Genomic DNA, 12,416 nt, shown 5'->3' on the forward strand with positions numbered 1-12,416 from the left:
TATACAGTATCTGTATTCTGGTATTAGTATATTTTAAATCAAATTTTACTTCTGATAAACACATTGACTTCCAATCTGAATAGAGTTACAGATATACCACCTATCCTAATTTCAAATTCTAGTTGGAACAATTATCTCCAACTATGTGCTACATACTCACTATGCAGTATCCTTTACCTTCCCTTACTCATTTTTACACTAAATATACCTATTAACCTGATACTGTTGTCTCCCAACACACTCAAAAGTATGGAAAACCACGTGCAACGAAGCTAAATACATGTAGTGAGGCATATAGTAAGTGAAGAAATGCTATTCTAACTCACTTTTCTTCTTTCCTCAAACCCAGATAATTCAACTCTAAAGTTCCAGCACCTTACCATAAACAGTCAAGTTTAGATGCGTGTCTAAAACCTGACCATACAACTCAGAAATCCACACATATATAATCCTTACAAATAACCAGCCTTGGCAAGAAAATTTCACCTTAAAGAAAGTTATTGAAAAGATTTGAAATCAAGTCTATTGAGGTCAATTCCTAACCCCATCCTTGGTAACTCTGGTGCTAACCTCTCATTCCTACATGTAGGAATTCTGGGACTGCAGTTAACAGCCTCTTTTCTTTCCCCCAGTTCATATTAACATATATGTGAGAAAAAAAGTCTTCTACAATTATACTTGAGAAGTTTTATGCAGTCACATTAAATAAGCAGACGGTAGCATGAAAACAAAATTACTAGAAGAATGAAGTGAGACCTTGATACCTGTATACCTGTACAGAGTTTGGGAGAAATGTATTGAAAACTCTGCCTTACTTCAAATCTTGACAAAAACAAAAGAATATGTGAAAGGCTAGGGAGGCATTGAGTTTACAAAAAGTGACTAAGGATCTGCCAACATCTTGAGTGGTTTTCAAATGGAGAGGATGGAAAGGGGAACAAAGAGGGAGAGAGGGTGAGACAGAGAGAAACAGAACAATGATGTTTCTGGTCCTGAAGACATAAAGCTGAATCTGAAGGGACCATACCTTTAAAGAGTTCAACAAAACAGCACGAGGAAGTTGAATTAATTTTTCATCTCTTCATCTTATTCTTCTGTATCTGTTTGTGTGTATCCTTTTCTCTCTTTATTCTCCTTTCCTTAGTTCCTTCCTCTCATCCTACAGACATTTATCGATTGTTGGACACCATCAAACCGTGTTTGGCCCTGGGGTTTTAAAAATGAATATAGGTCCTTCATGGCCTGAGAGGAGGGCTCACAGACGAACACGGGGAGAGTTATGGAAAGAAACATCACCACACAGTCTATAACTTAGTTTTGTTCAAGGAGTTGTGTATGTGTGCAGAGGAGACTGGTGCCTAGGGAAAAGTGGAAGGCAGACTGGAGGTACGGAAATGCAACCTCTCCTGATGATGTGAAATGACAGGTAGCTCAACTTCAAGGGTATTCTGTGATTTCAGAATACTGACTTGGTCATAAGAAATGAAAGTATTCAATGTCTCTGTATAGTTACGTGATTTTTTTTTAAATTCCATCCACCAATGTTTATCACATTAAGGTAAGACCTCTTCCAAAATTGGGTTTTATTTAAGAAACAAGTCAAAATGTATCAATTTATTTGTACGAAACATTTGGAACTATCAATATTTTCTTAGGTTTGTTTAAAATTTAAGCATGATGTGCTGGGAAAGAGCTTTGCTAGGTGCTCACAAAAGGTACATGTGAACATCGGCAGATTTGAAAGACACACAGAGAATTTGGAGAAACATCAAAGAAACGCCCAACTTTGCTTTAAAAATAAGTGAAATGATCAAGTACCTTGTTCAATTAAGTTGTACTTCCACTCTTCAAGTCTTCCTAGTTACCACAGTTAAGAACCGTAGGAGGGACAGTGAGTGTATACATTTTCTTACAATTGTGCCTTTCCAACTCTATTTCACAACATCTGTGACTTTTTTTTTTTCCTTTTAACATTTATACTACCTTTGTGTTTACCCTTTGGGCTAATTTGTAGTTGACCTCAGTAATAGAACCCTTTTAACCAACATTTTGTGACAGACAATCATTGATTTAGCAGTCCTGCAGAATGCCTTACAAATCAATGTGTTCAAAGAAGGAACTGATGGGACTTTATAATATCACATCTCGTTTTTATCACAAATTTCCAATTTACCAAGTTCCTGTCTCATTATTTATACCAGACAGGGCATGCTGATGAGATACACAACCCGTTCTGTCCCTTTTGGCAATCCATTTATAACTGAAGCACAATTAATATCTTTACAGCTGTTCTCCAGGCAGAAAGAAAAATGTGGCAGCAAGGATTTTGTACATGTTTGAGTATAAATGTGTGAAATGAGGAGTACCGGGATATGTCTAAAAACGGTGGAATCTGAGCTCTTCTTGTTTTTAAATTCTCCAGAGAAATATTTTCAAAACAGTATTTCATACAGGATATGTAGCTACCTTAGCAGCTCTCCCGATTCCCCAGGAAAATAATTAGGAATCGGGATGGTCATTAAATACAAACTTCACTCATGACATTCTTTCAAAGGAAAAGCATGAAGGGAAAATCCACAAATTCCTAAAGAATCCCAAATCATTTTAACTGCTATATTTCCAACTCATTGTCAATTGCCTTTTCTTACTTTCAAATATCAGTCTTTTGTTTTAATTATACTGATCATTACCATCAAAAATAGAGGAAACGCTATACACACACACACACACACACACACACACACGGCCCAAGTATTTACTTGAGGGATTACCTCATTTAGACTTCACATAAACCCTAAAACTTAATCACTTTTAGCTTCTTGAAAAAAAAAATAGGAAGAAATAGATACCCAAGAAATGCATATTTTCAATTCATTCATGTGCTCAATTACAGATGTTTTCCATTTGGGTATTTGTAGCATAATAATAATAGCAAGTACCCAAGTAGTTAGTACAGTCAGGGATACAAAACAAAGGATAGATACATACATACATACCTACATACATAGGTATGATGGATACATAGATATGTACATGTAGATATATAGATAGAGTCAAAACATTTGACTTAGTAATTCTATCGCTTTCAAGTTATCCTAAAGAATCCAAAATATGAGCAAGCTTTTTTTTTTTTTTCCTTACACGATGGTAGAACAAATGAATACCTATTTAAAAACATTTAGGAGCATCTGGGTGGCTCTGTCAGTTAAGCATCCAACTCTTGATTTCAGCTCAGGTCATGATGTCATGGATCATGAGATCGAGTTCCAGGCTGGGCTCTGTGCTGACAACATAGAGCCTGCTTGGGATTTTCTCTCTCCTCCTCTCTCTGCCCCTCCCTCTTTCTTGCTCTCTCAAAATAAATAAGTAAACCTAAAAAAAATGTAGAATACTATTGGTAATAGTTACAATAATAGCAAACATTAAAATAGTAAAAAAAAAAAAAAAAAAACCCTGAAGATAAAATAATATATACAAAATGAAAACAGTCAAAGGAAAACAATGACTGTTTATAAAAAGAAAGAAGGGAGGGGAAGGGAAGATAAGAAAAGAAAGGGAGAAGAGAATAGAAGAGAAGAGAATGAAAGGAAGAAGGAAAGGAAAGGAAAGGAAAGGAAAAAGAGAAGAGAGAAGAGAGAAGAGAGAAAAGAAAAGAAAAGAAAAGAAAAGAAAAGAAAAGAAAAGAAAAGAAAAGAAAAAACTAAAATGTTTAGGACACTATCTTGGGTTGCCATAACCGACAGATGTGGGACCCATAATCAGAGGCTGACTCTGATTAGGAGCAAATGGCATGCACTATTCTGTGTCTCACTATGTCGTACTACGCTATGCCCTATGTACTGTGTAATATGTACTATACTATATTATTCCTGTATGATGAAACAAAAAAGAATTTAGCAGCTACTTGAGAATCAGAATGTGGAGACACTTAATGGACCTATTTTGAAACTATCAAACAAAGCATGATATGTCAGAAAACAGAGCACTGTGTCCAGTTTGAAAAGAACTCCGCTCTGGGTGAATGATTGCTTCACCAAGACCAGAATCTCCAGATAAGTGGTATTTAAAATGCAGAGAGATCCCTAGGTGCTACCCCTTGGAAAATCAATTCAAAATCAGAGGAGGGAGCAAAGAATCCAAGTCACCACAAACTGGCCACATGGAAAAATGCTATTTGTGAGCTAGGTAGAGGAAAGGGTGCTTTATGCCCTTTGAAAAGTTATATGTTATTTTGAGTTTTTAATTACAAAAGTAATACATACTTGCCGTGGGAAGCACATCTCTTTTTAGTGGGTAACTCAAAGAGACACCTTAGAAGGCACAGAGGCGGGGCTTTTAGTACTGTACAAAAGGTGTTAACTAGTTAATTAGCACCTGCATTCTAACAAGCAGCAAGTATAATGTAGGATGGATAAGGGGGTCAAACCCTGTGGAGAGCATCCATGAGAGCCTGAAGAATTGCGAAAGATAAGAGCTTAAACTTTACTTTTGTAAATACATAAACCTATGTATTGTCATTTTTCTATAGTACTAAGGCATTAGACACTTCTAATTCGCTCTCTAATTAGAGCATAGCTTGTATAGATGTGTGTTTTTGTTAACGGAAATCAATGATGAATACAGTTGCTGATATATAAATAATAAAGAGTTATTTAGACAATCATAGGCATACACCAGACTCCTAATTTACACAAATAAGCCTGAAGGAGGCTCAATTCTTCCCCCTATCTTTGTTTGCTGCCATATCCTCCAGGCAGGCATTGTCTCTGAAAGGAATAAAAACCTCTGTAGCCGTGTTTTCTGAACTGTGAGCCATGCAGTTAATTAAGAAGTGCACCATGAACTGGTTTACCTGAAATTTTCAGCCCACCCACTACCAACAAAGAATTTCATATGGAATGGTATGTATCGCCTTGTCTATTCACTGTTATTAAACAGTGGCGTGGCACGCAGTAAGCTCTCAGTACATTTACTATATTTGATAAATAGTATCAAATATTGTCTTCAATCAATATGACAGGCCCAACCTAAAACATTATTTTCCCAATGAAGTGGTTCTATCATTGTTCTTATTTTCCTTTGGGGGCAACTAGACACAAGAGAGGTTACAATAAAAGAAATCTTGCCTAACACCACACAGATTATTGAGCCTCTATTTTTGCCAGACCTGAAGCTAAAACCTGGGGATTCAAGATTAGCTATGCAGGCATAACAGCACTTGCCCTGTGGAACCCCTAATTTTACAACGTTTGGGTGGACGTGTTTGAAAAGCTCTAGCAAGTTAGGCAGGCAGTCATATTAGGTGATAGCTTTCACAGGTAGAAGCAGACAATTATAAACTTGGCACAACTCTGAGGTCTTGTGTTTTTCTCAGGATATGTCATGCTGTTTCTGCATTTCATTCCTTAATCTATCAACATTATTTCTTTAAAAAAAATGAAATAGCTTTGCCCATATTCTGGTAACACCTCAAAAAGATGTGTCACACCTCTCTTATTTTGTTTTCAGAATCTCCTGGCACACTGCCTTGGACTCCAAGTAACGAAATATGGCATTAATCACCCACTGAGCAAGTGGATTCAAAGCCTGGTCTCTAGACCAGCAGCATTAGCTTCCTCTAGAACTTGTTAGACATGTAAATTTTCAGCTTCACTCCAAACCTATTGAGTCACAGATTGTGAGGGTGAAGGTGTGAAACTATTTTAACCAGTTCCCGAGATCTTCCCATGCACACTCAGATTAAGGAGCCCACGTATCACCTGACCAACTGCAGGACTATTTACACCAGATCAACATAGGTATCTACGATCTAAGAAATAAGCCACTAATAACTTATTTTTTTTTTAATTTTTTTTTTAACATTTATTTATTTTTGAGACAGAGAGAGACAGAGCATGAACGGGGGAGGGTCAGAGAGAGGGAGACACAGAATCTGAAACAGGCTCCAGGCTCTGAGCAGTCAGCACAGAGACCGACGTGGGGCTCGAACTCACATACCGCGAGATCATGACCTGAGCCGAAGTCGGACGCTTAACCGACTGAGCCACCCAGGCGCCCCATAATAACTTATGTTACACAGTGTTTTAGCTTATTTGTATAACTTTACAATCTTCTGAGTAAGATAAGAAAACTATCAAGTTTCTAATTGTATAGAAGAGTAGACTCAAAAATCCCCCTAGCCTCCTTGTATTCAAAGGTTGTCCGGAAAGTACCAATACTGGGGATTTGGGAGTACATCTAAGTATGCTTTTCAGTCTTTCAATATGTGATATGTTTTGGGTTTAGTGTCAGTAAGGATATAATTCATAAATCTCCCTGTTTTCATGCAATGCTTTCCAGTAATTAAAGTATCTTTCCACCAAACGGTATGGTGTCCTGATCATCAGAATAGCTACATTTTTTTAGGATAATAAATTAAGAAATATGGAATGCAGTATAGTTTTCATGTTAATTATAATTTTTTCTACCACATTAATATAACAGAGATAACCACAGCCATTAAAATTATATACTTTGTGAAAATTTGAATAAGAATTAAATAACATAAATTTCCAGGCGCATAATTTCACAAATCCCCTAAGAAATGAAAATGCTGCTCTCCTAGCTCCCACATTACATTAAAAGACATCAGGGTTGTGATGACACCTTCCTGGTCCTCATTTATTATACAAGGCACCGAGATACTTTACAGCTCTAGAATGATTAAGAATCCTGGACATTGGGGTGCCTGGGTGGCTTAGTTGGTTAAGCATCTGACTCTTGATTTCTGCTCAGGTCATGATCACACAGTCCCGAGTTTAAGCCCTGCATCAGGCTCTGCAATGATGGTGCAGAGCCTACTTGGGAGTTTTTCTCCCTCTCTCCTTCTCCTGCTTGCTCTCTCCCCACTAAATAAAAATTAAAAAAAAAATTATTATAAAAAAAAAGAGAATCCTGGACATTGTGTTTATGTGAGCAGTTTTCAAAAAACCTTCAAAACTAGGTCTAAGCATTGTTTTAATCCATTGTCAGCGAAATGGCCTCTGCTTGCCTGAGCTTAGACCACTTCTGTTGTTGATTCTGCACATGCTTGTTCAGGCAACAAAAGCAGAAGCAAAGACTACGGACTGTTGATAATAAAAAAGAATCATCTTGCGCGTATATCCTTATAGAAAAGATGTTCTCTCTCTCTTGATTAAATGAATGAAGGTGATCAACCACCGAGAACAGCCTCAACTTTCCATTTGTGTCTGGCCCCTTCTCCCTTATTTCTGATCCAAGCATTATCCTAGATTTGGTAGAAAGTCTACGGAAAGCACATTTGGCACAGGGGATCTGTCTCTGTGGGGCTTATAAATAATAAGAGCTGGAACAGACAGACTTAAAGCAAATCATAAATCTCTGAGTCCAATATACTTTTCTGCTTTACTCACATGACCGTACTATCACAGACAACCAAAGGGATCACAAAGATATACAACACTATTGCACAATATACGAAAACCTCATACAAACAATAAAGAATCCACAGAGATAACTATAATACCTATTTACATATTCGATGTCAGTTCTCTTACATCTAACCCTCTATCTCCTCTGTCACCAGCATGATGTGCCATTTCAGATACCTTCTTTACTCCATTTATAAAACCCATGAAATCAAACACAATTACTTTACGCACCACTAGAAAGAAATAATTTCATCATCTTCTCAGAACAAGACTACCCAACGCTGTATATTGCAGTTGGAACTGGCAAGCTCATAAACAAGTATATGGGGGTAATGTGGAATTCTTCAAACAAGAGGCTTCCTAGGCATTTGCTGAAACTCAATTCTTTGGAACTTGAACTGCCTTGAATTACAGCCCACAATATAAATAATTTCTCACCCCCCATTTTTGCCAAGATAGGACAAAATTAATGATCTCTCATGTTCCTATGAAGACTTTAGAATCTGTGCATATTTCACCACGTGTGTATGTATGAAGAGTAGACTGAACGAGACAGAAAAGAGAATTCCCTTCAGGATAGAATTTATATTTCAGAGTAGAGAGACTGTGAGTCAAGCCAGCTATTTTTGTTGCCATTCCAGGCTCGACGCAATTTTCTCTTTGATTTGGAAAGAAAGCAGCATTTTCCCTCCAACTCAGACAGTATGTATCACACAAATCCACACACAAACACACACACTGCAACATATAGAGAGAGTGGAAGGCAAAGGAGTGTGTGTGTGTATGTGTGTGTGTGTGTGTGTGTGTGTGATAGAGAGACAGAGAGAAGGAGAGAATAGGTGCAAAAAAGACAAAATATTGGAAAATTTTGGTTCCTGCAAGGCTTAAGAGAAAATTTTTTTAGAAACCGCATTAACCTGCAATTCATAAACAGTAAGTTAAAAACCAAGAAGGGGGATTAAGAATGAAGTTTTTGTCACAGTTAAGAAAAAAAATACTTGCAAACACCATGCCAAAGTGTGTTAGCAATGGTCTTGCCTTCACGGAGCTTATCATCGAGTCAGATATTAGAAGAATTTTAATCTTTCTTTGAATACTTTTCTATGTTTATTAAAGAAGGATGGAAAACCAAGTAACGAGTTTCTTTTTCTATTCCTAGAAAGAGTATCCTTTAAAAGCTGCCCTCTATTCCTAGAAAGAGTATCCTTTAAAAGCTGCCCAAGGAGGAACCCTGAATAAACGATGCCCAAATGGCAGAAATACTTTACACTTCCTCACCTGCTTTTAAGTATTTCAACATAATTGCCCAGGGTTTAGTCTGGGGACAATGGAAAGTGAGTGAACCCTAAGTACCTTGAAAGCAGCTGTGATTTTCATAACAATATACAGGTATTTAACATACAATGATGTGCTCCACTGGGATGTACAGAATCATGATTTAGTTAAAGTGTTTGTGGTAAGACTGGAAAGAATAAAACCCCGGATTCACTGCATATTTGCTGTAAGACTCTTAGACAACTGTTGGCTTTTCTTAATCCAAACAAAGGAACAAAAGGCCTCATAGATATGTGTGCCCATCCAATCAGGTGAAATTGCTCAGTGTAGTGTTGGTCTACAGTAGTAATGATAATGATGTTGATAATGAGATAACAACGGTGTAGATTTAGTGAGCACCTACTGTGTGTAAGACACTAGCCCAGGAATTTTGTAGGTGATGTTATTTTTATTTCTTAATTAACAGGTATTGAAGCCCTACTAAATGGCACTGAATGTAAATTAGTTCCCTAAATAATAGTAAAAGAAAATTGTTTTAAAAATTACAAACTAGGGCATCTGGGCAGCTCAGTTGGTTAAGTATCTGAGTCCTGACTTTGGATCAGGACACGAGCTCATGGCTTTAAGATAGAGCACGGTGCCGAACTATGCACTGAGCATGGAGCCTGTTTAAGATTCTCTCTCTCTCTCTCTCTCTCTCTCTCTCTCTCTCTCTCTCTCTCTCTCTCTCCCTCTCTCTCTCTCCCTCCCTCCCTCTCTCCCTCTCTCTCTCTGCCCCTTCCCTTGTACATGCATGTTCTCTCTCTCTCAAAAATTGAAATACAATAAAATAAAAATAAAAATTACAAACTGGACGTGCAGAGAAGAGAAACAATATATCCAAATTTGCATGTTTAACGAGCGGCCTCCCAGATCCACAGCTTCCTCTCCAGAGTCTACCTGTTCTCTGCTGCTCATTAGAGACTCTAGCATCTCATGTTGTACATTAAATCCTATTCTATAAAAGGTTATCTAAGTTGCCACCTGAATATTTTGATCCCCTGTATCTGAATAAAATTAATGTATTCACCTCCATGTCTTGCCTAAGTTTCTAAAGCCACTAAAAAATAAAAGATGATACAGTGAATCTTACATTTCATTGTCTAAATCCTACAGAAATGAGTTTCCTGGAAGGTAGACTGATACATTGTTATTCCCCAGCTTTCCATGATGCTCTTACCTAGGACAACCAAAAATTAAAAGGAAGTAATACGTAAGTCAACTTTATATTGAATCATAAAGGGGAAGAATGTTATTAAGACTGATTTCTCTTAAACAGGAGGGAGAAACGTGAATATCAAAAGAAAAACAAGTGAAGAAGGCCTGAGCATCTTCTCTCTTAAACAGAGAGCACTTTCCTCATTTCCCTATCAGTCTGGTGTGTACAGGAAGACTGAAGACACAGCATCATGTAAAAGGAGTTTACCGTTTGTCACGTTTCAAGATCAGCTGCCTTGTCACTCTGCGAGGCAGCACAGATCTTGATAACGTTCCAGCACCAAAACGCCTCATGTTTCCCCAAGACACTGAAGTTTGCTTCACCATGGGATTCCTGGAGTGCTGTCAGTTGTACCTGATACTTACCACCTCACGAACTGTTCTGTGTCTGGCCATGACCGAACCTCTCCTGGGCTCCTCTCCTGACCTCTCAGGAGCACAGATCATGAGAACGCAGATGTCCTTCACACCTGGCCTCAAGGCAGAAAGATCTTTTGTCTGTTTCCCTAACTGCAACTGAAATATGTAAAGAGAACACCGTTCGTTATTTTAGTCCTATCTTCCTTTTCTGTTTGTTGTGTGCCTGTTTGTTTTCTGAGATATACCTATGTTAGCCTCTTGCGAGGTACAGAAAACAATGGGGAACAATGTAAGCAGAGGCTCCATCTTCAGGAATGATAAGCACAGATAATTACACAAGTAACTAATTAATTATAATTTGTATGAAGGAAAAGACAGAATGATAGGAAGGCTTGAACACACTCGGAAGAAAGGATAAAAATCCAAACTAGAAGGATGACGAGGAATTAGACTCTCCTAGGCAAAATCAATGCCACATGTGGAGTCTCTGAGGCCATCACACACGAGGGACAAGAAGTAGGCCTGTGAGGGACAGTAAACAGCTTGAAAACACAGGGATGTTGGCACAAATTGAGCGGAGCATTAGCAGCCATGTTGTAAATTTTGAACGATCTCTACAATGCAATGGAGAAACACTGACGATCAGTAAGCAGGAACATGCCATAATCAGAGAATGCACTAGAATTCACAGAGTAGCGAATCCAGACAGCCAGCATGGAGGCCAGCCAGAAGTCTGAGTGAAATATAATGGTCTCTTGGACTAGGATGGGGAGGGAAGACACAGCAGTTGAAAAGAAGAAGGTGACCCTTCTCTACTGTAAAATGGTTCAAATCTGACTACATTTATTTCTAAGAGCAAAGGGAAGACACACAAGGGTGTTTGGCAAGGGAATGCCATGCTCAAAACCCTGTTTTAGAAATAATCACTCTTGCTATTATAAAACCACAGAGGAGGGGATCAATGATAACTATGACCTGTGACTTGCTTCTGAGCAATACAATACGGCTAAGGTGATGGGGCAAAGGGATTATGTCACACGAGACTGCTATGACTGTTATGCCAGAGACTCTCTCTTGGTGACTATGAAGGAGGAGGTTGCCATGTTCTGAGCTGTCACAGGGAAAGGCCATGCAGCGAGGAAGGGAAGATGGTCACCACACAGGAAAGAAACAGACGCCCTCTGGGGCGCCTGGGTGGCTTGGTCGATTAAGCATCTGACTTAAGCTCAGGTCATGATCTCATGAGTTCAAGCCCCACATCGGGCTCTTGTGCTGACAGCTCAGAGCCTGGAGCCTGCTTCGAATTGTGTCTTCCTCTCTCTCTGCCCCTCCCCTGCTTTTTCTCTCTCTCTCTCTCCCTCTCCCTCTCAAAAATAAACATTAAAAAATAAAAAAAAATACGAAAAAGAATTGAAGGCCCTCAAGAATCTGAACACTGTCAATAGCCATGAGACTTTGGAATTAGGATTCTTGCCCAGTAAAGCCTCAGATGAGATCTCAGTCCTGGCTGACACGTTGACTGCAGCTTTCCAAGATGCTTAAATGCAGAAGACCCATGGCTCTCCTTGCTTGGATCCTGTCCCACAGGTTGTATGAGATTCAGTTTTGGATGTGCTAGTTGTTAAAAACGCTTCTCAATCTCACATATACATGTCATGCGGGCAGTTGGGAGTTATAGGCCAGGAACTCAGCACAAAGTAAAGAAATGAGATATTAAAAATTCTTTCATTGGGGTGCCTGGGTGGCTCAGTTGGTTGAGCGGCCAACTTCAGCTCAGGTCATGATCTCATGACTTGAAGGCTCCTGAGTTCAAATCCTGTGTCAGGCTCTGTGCTGACAGCTTAGAGCCTGGAGCCTGCTTCAGATTCTGTGTCTCCTTCTCTCTCTGCCTCTCTCCTACTAAGGCTTTGTCTCTCTCTTTCTCAAAAATAAATAGAAATTAAAAATTAAAAAAAAATTCTTTCATAGAGTAGGTAGGATCACAGAAACAAAGAGTAAAGGTATAGTCTTAAGTAAAGGTAATAAAATAATTGATTATTTGAACAAACTAACTAGCTTAATTCTGAAAATGTATCCTAAACAAAAACCACCATG

General features: G+C 38.5%; 1 protein-coding gene across 6 annotated transcripts in view; it reads right to left on the bottom strand.

Moving 5' to 3' along the window:
* CDH8 (cadherin 8) overlaps positions 1-12,416 on the bottom strand; it is a 361,920-nt gene that overhangs the window by 218,732 nt on the left and 130,772 nt on the right. The gene's annotated exons all lie outside the window — the stretch shown is intronic.

Source organism: Panthera pardus, unplaced genomic scaffold, assembly GCF_024362965.1.
Source record: "Panthera pardus isolate Hobbes unplaced genomic scaffold, ASM2436296v1 HiC_scaffold_19, whole genome shotgun sequence".
NCBI lineage: Eukaryota > Metazoa > Chordata > Mammalia > Carnivora > Felidae > Panthera > Panthera pardus.